Source organism: Triticum dicoccoides, chromosome 5A, assembly GCF_002162155.2.
Source record: "Triticum dicoccoides isolate Atlit2015 ecotype Zavitan chromosome 5A, WEW_v2.0, whole genome shotgun sequence".
Taxonomy (NCBI): Eukaryota; Viridiplantae; Streptophyta; class Magnoliopsida; order Poales; family Poaceae; genus Triticum; species Triticum dicoccoides.
In genome coordinates, this window is record NC_041388.1 from 464,039,583 (window position 1) to 464,045,844 (window position 6,262).

A 6,262-nucleotide genomic window follows, 5' to 3' on the forward strand; every position below is an offset into this window, starting at 1 on the left:
AAAAGCAACGAGAAAAAAAGGAAAAATAAAACAACCATGACCCCACCAACACCCGTCCCACGATCCAATCTACCCCGACCCCTCGCCATCGTTCCCGTCTCTTGCACGTTCAATGCCCAAAGAACCCACACGTTCTCCACCTCCTCGCTCCCTCCCGCAAGCCCAAACCACTCCGTCCCCTTCCTTTCCATCTCTCCTTCCTACTACATCCACTGCGGTCGCTACGGCCGCCGCCATCGCCCATCTCCCCCCTCCCTATCTCCACCACTGCATCGTGCTTCACCGCGGTACATCCCAGCGCCGCCGCTGCTGCACCCCGCCATCTCTCTCATGCGATGGCGGTGATGGCGGAGGCCCGAAATCCGATCTCCTCTGCAGCCCGCCAACACTGGAGATGGAAGACCACGACGGAAGCGGTCATGTGGTAGGAGGTGTTGCGCGGGAGAATGCAACGGCGGGGAGGGAGGTCGGGGTTATCCGAGCTATGGTGGATGTCGAGGAGGAGGAGAAGTACGCATTTGGCAGCGTGGGCAGGGTGCTTGCCGGAATGCCCCAAAGATGGGCGCCATCGTGCTCACATGCGGTGTCAATTTGGCGGTCAACTCCAACTGTGTCACTACTTCCGCGCTCTGCCTCTTCAGGCATGACAATCTCAAGGCTGTGGGTCTTGCTTCCGAGTATAATTTAGCTCTTCGGCTGTTGTTGTGTGCCTTTTTGGTCTGCAATTTGAGTTTTGTGTTGAATTTTGGATAAATGATGCAGAATAGGGTGACCAAGGAGGTCCCCGTTGATTCCCTGATGGATCAGGCGGGAATCTGTGGATATCTTCGTCAAAGGTGAGCTGGATGACATGCTTTACGGGTGTAGGTTTGATGGCATCTTGGCCCCTCACTGCTGACAGTACTTCTTTGCTTCCAATGTTGTAGTGGATCCATATAGTATGTTGATGATATGCATACTTTTCTGTTTGCTTTGTGATGTTCACATTTGAAATTGTATTAATATGCTGGAGCCCTGCTTTTTGCGTTGCAAGCCAAGAGGAATATGGTGTTCCTGCACATTGTGACGATTGTTTGCTTCAAATGGCTGGTGCGATCCATCTTTCGTGTACCACGGTATTACCTAAATTGCTGAATATATCTGGTGCATTTCTCTCTCTCTCTCTTGTTTAACATTTTTATTCTGTCTTCCACTATATTACATTGCGTGAGACAGTCATGATTAAAACATGCAGTAAAGGAACTGACGTAGCTGCATAACTGGGATTTGTGATTTTCTTTTCCAACTTCCAAATTCCTAATGTGCTTGCACTCTAAAATTCCCGGACAGAGGTGATGTGTGTCCATCTTTTCGCTCCGATTAACTTCATAGGTACATGTGGACATGCCCTACTGAGCTGATTGATGATTCTAATTCACATGAACGATCGAAGCAGAAAGGGGACAACAGGTCAAAGAATGTGGTTTTCTCTCATGTTTGTTCATGCATGGCATGCTTCTCATGATCTCTAATGGTGGTGTTGTTGTTTCTAACTTTATAATATTTCCTCCGCATGGACCTTGATATATTTCACATTCATATAGGCAGTTGACTTACATCCGATGAATGATTTCACTTCAGATTATAGGCTATCACACAAGTGTCCTATTATGACTAACCCATGTTTTGAATGGAGACATCTTCTTACCGTTCCCATATCCTTCAGAGTTTTTTTACTTGTGGGAGATGCAAATATGTTTCGGGAAAGGGGACAACACACATCTTTTCAATTTTGGGCAAGTACTATTCTGCTAAAAGTATTTGACGTGTTAGCCTGCATGTGTTTTTGAATGAATTTGCAGTAGTTTTTGCGCTCAACAATATTTTTCCCATTGTAGTATTTTAGCTGCCTTTATTGGCATGCACATTCTTAACCAATTAGTATGCACATTCCTATTTTGTTATCATATTTACTATAGGTGCAGTTGTCACAAAAGCGATGTAATAAGGCTGAACAATTCAATTATAATTGCCATGAACTTGTTCAATACCTAGCATTGTTAGAATATTTTGTTATACACTCTTTTCGAGAATAAAACATTTGCTCCTTTTGAGTAATGTAATGTTTGAACAGTTCGTTTCGAAGGGAGCTAGAAGGGTGCGTAGTATCTTCTAGAGTAAGATCAAGCATAAGCAACACCTTCATTTTTTTCAAACTACTAGCATATTAAGTTCTGCTCAATAATTAATATGATGGCAAAGGTATGATCAATTCTCTTTGTGCTTTAAACTTTGTCATCCACTGCCCAACTTAATTCATTTTGCTAGGCCATAAAGGCTTTACTTGCTTCTGAATCTTACGTCCACCTCTCGTTGGCATGAGTGGTGGCATGGTCTTCAGGGGTGAGCTTGGAGCCCGGGATTGATTATGAGGCTATAGCTTGGGTTTGATTTGTATCGGTGCTGAAAATGTGATTTGTGCCAGGAAGTAGTCAGTTAGTTGTACTATGCTATTATTGGTGTGCATTTATATTAAAAATTAAAATTGTAACTCAAGTATGTTTCTTACTGGAGTCAACTACATGAACACTGAACGTGTCCAAACTGAGCAGTGTATTGACTACTCATGTTGTAGACAAAGAAACATATACACATCATTCCTACATGGTGAGCATGAAGCCAAAACCATCCAGCCATCAGTCTGCTAGCCTTTTTTAGGTAGTCCAGGTTCTGAGCGGGCCAAATAGACTCTGGTGATCATCTGTTCATCTTCTTTTATTGTAGCCGTTAGTTTTCCGACTCTGATTGTCCGCCATGCCCCTACTCTGGTCTTCTCCCTAGGTATTTGCAACAATAAGCCTTTGAGAGTTTTATTTGTCATTCATGTGAGTTCTATGGATTTGTCTATATCTGAAAAAAGGCGGGTGGTGTACATCTGAGTTAATTTGCCAAATTTGGTTGTATTTTACATTGAAAGGAGAAGACGATCCCTACCACACCTTTGAGTTATTCCATTCATACATCTTATGTCCACTTCAGAATATTGATGCAGTGCAGATATAATAAGACTTTGTAGAAGTAAACACCATCTGAGAAGCGCCATGGGGATAAGTTATTTGGGGGGAGATGAACAACAGAAGAAGGCACCACAGTCATGGTGGTGCCGACAAGCTTGGTTGAGACCAAGTAGGTGAAGCTGGTGCCATCGACAATCGAGGAGGCACTGGAAAAGTTGTTCTTGTCCAAGTAGCGTCCGGAAGGACCTGCAGGACAGAGGTGGGAGCTTGGTTCTAGAGGTCGTGGGTTGGTCGGAGGAGGAGAGGGGTTGTGTAGAGATAGTTTGAGAGGTACGAATGAAAACATGGGAGGATAAAGACAATACCTTGTCTTGCTCATGTCTGGGCGATTGAGAAGGAAGCACTTGTATTGGAGGAGAAAAATTGCAGGAATATGTGGTGGTTTCAAAACTGATGCAAAAAAAATCATCGATATTGGTTGGGTGCAATCTTAAACTACAAATTGCAAGAGCTTATTGCATTTATAAATGTTCCGGACCATCGCGCACGAGCATCCATTAAAATATACATTTCAAGCGAAGTCAAATTTATTGTTTCTAGAATATTACATGTCTATATTTTATATATATGTGTGTGTGTGTGTGTGTGTGATTTTTAACATGCATTATGTCTACACTATGAGATGACAAAAAGCTTAAGGAGCTGTGGAAACGCACGGGCAGTCAACTAGTATATTTAAGGGCAGATTGGTACATACAATATTTACAATGCTATCGTGCATGAGATTAGTAGATGGATGTGGTGCCCATCAGTAATAGCATCTGGGGTTACATAGATTATAATATAGGCGGTAGTTGTACAAAAACAACGTATGGCATCGTTGGAGACCACAGGTAAGGTTCATTCTATCATAGAGCCAAATTAGATGTTCTTAAAGCGACAAGCTATGCGCAAAAGGCATGTATTGTTGTTGATGGTGCATCTAGAGCACATGGAAGTTTACCAAAAGCTATCTCTTGTAGTCTCCAGGCGCTGTTCAGACTTCGTACCAATACACGGCAGCATTTGTGTCAGTTTTTCAATGCTTGCAAGTGATGCTTTCATAACCCCTTTGGTGCTATGCTGCCCTTTCAAGTGTCGAGCAGTCGTTGTGTTTTGTATTTGAGTAGAATACTAACTCATATATTTGACGGCGTAGTACCACCCTTTGCATAGCTTCTTGATTGTCTTGTTCGCTGCTACTAACCATCTGACCAGATGCTTGACTTCATTTTCTAGCCTCTTGACATGGGTGTAGTGGTAGTCTCTCATTTCTCTGTCGTATGCATTTTCCATGTACCTAATAGATGTGATAGCTTCTGCATCTTCATAGCCATCTAAAATTGCACCCGATATTGAGGTCAGAACAAGCAAACCATCAAGCAATTGCAAGGAAGAATTGAAAGTAACCGTCCCACGATTCTTGCCGCCCGGACATATCTTGTGATAGTAACTTGCAGGGGATAACTTCAAAGCTTTTAGCATAAGGTCAAATATGTGGGCATAAGGAATTACTATCAGGTAGTCATCTTCCTGTAGAGGAAAAGTAATGGTATGCCAAATATCATGATTAGAAACCAGTAAGAATGATTGATAAAATAGTAATGATGTATTCTAAATGCATATATAACGCAAAATATAGTGCACTATATTTTCTATGATGAACTGTCTATATGAATTCAAAAGCGTGTCACTGACTATATGTATTGCATCTGAATATGGAAGAAGTATTTCAAACATTTCCTAAAGGATTAGTGAAAGAGAGGTCAAAGAGAATTATATTTTTTCCAGTCTTCTGAGTTGGAAGCACAGCATGGATTGGAAAAATTCACCCTTTCAAGTTTCTTTTGTCACTACAACTAATAAATCGATAGCAACTCAGCACAATCAGGATAGAGAACAAATGTCCATATTATTTATGGTGACATCAAAAATCAGTAGCTATGTCTGCTTGATTCTTCTATAGAAGTTGAGATGACACTATTATTTCCGGATGACAGAAATATGTTATGTGCCTCACATGGAATAAGTGCTACAAAGTGAAAATTCAGCCTAAACATTCTCACTAATGCTTTAGCTATAGAGTAAGGAAAAAAAGAGTGGCATGACTAGTACGGCTAAAATGTAGAACAATAATGCTTTCAACACTAAGAACCTGTGAAAGAAAAATCGAAGACACAAGGGCAAAAGCTCAATCATGTGTAACAGAGGCTGAACATCAGACATTAAGATGGCACATTGTGAAACCTGACATCTCTAGGACCAAATTATGTGTAATAGAGGCCGCATAACAGATATTAAAGTGGCACATTTTGAAATCTGAAATCTTTAGGAGCAAATTACTCAGGGATAATGAACTGTGTGTAACCTATCGAAGTGGTAACTGTAAAAGGGGAGACATTTTGTGTGCACACGCTAGAAACCAATCAGCAATGTGGGAGCTGGGAGGGATGCGGAACTAAAGCACCAATTTTGTTCCGATTTGCTCATTTGTATATCCAGGGCTACACGAATAGTTGCTCGACCACTGTCGGCATCATGTTTGGATGGTATTAGTCAGGGTTTATCACAAACACTTAATATAAGTGGACAGGGGCTTGGAATGAAGCGTGTGATTAGGTACTTGCTTCACGCAGACTGCAGTATTTTCACTCGTGCATATCCAGGCACAAGGCCGCATGATCTTTTCCACAGGCTGCAGGTGGGACTGATAATGGGCGTCCCACCACATATCACTTAATGCCAACAGGGTTAGGTGGGTGATAGCCAACGAGCCAGTAAAAATTTGTGGATTAAGTGTGATCAAGTGGCCTCCCACTTCCGAAAGGTATACAACATGAAGATATGTGATGTATGTATGCAGATATAGTTTGTTTTCTTGGAGGATGGTTGTTTCACGGAAAATATTTGCACTATTCACATGAACCTCTTCCCCTGAGAAATGAGTTACAATAGGGATTCAGAATGTTACCCTGGGTTCAGGTGTTGTTGTCCTTGATAATGCCGAGGCTGAAGATCCCTCATCACATACAGCTCCAATGTCCATGTCGTCCATGCGTGATTTGTTGGATCTGAGCTAGAAGAGAGAAATTGAGGTGAGGAGAAAGTAGAGAATGAAGGATCAATGAACCTGGGTGGTGAATTACCTTTGTTGTCACAGGCGTGGATGACTCTTGCTGGCGTCGCTGAGTAGGGGGAGACTGGGTTGACGGCGGTGGCCGCGGCCG

The 6,262-nt window shown here is 42.2% G+C and overlaps 1 long non-coding RNA gene and 1 pseudogene across 2 annotated transcripts; one reads left to right on the forward strand and one right to left on the reverse strand.

Moving 5' to 3' along the window:
* Nucleotides 1-99: 99 nt before the first annotated feature.
* LOC119302292 lies at nt 100-2,535 on the forward strand. 2 transcript variants are annotated; one of them, XR_005147444.1, is made up of 2 exons: nt 100-677; nt 763-2,535. It is a non-coding gene; the product is annotated as an uncharacterized LOC119302292 (long non-coding RNA). The 2 variants fall into 2 exon arrangements; XR_005147443.1 differs by having other exon boundaries at nt 100-660.
* Nucleotides 2,536-3,675: 1,140 nt separating this feature from the next.
* LOC119302291 lies at nt 3,676-6,236 on the reverse strand (annotated as a pseudogene).
* Between the last annotated feature and the right edge of the window lie 26 nt (nt 6,237-6,262).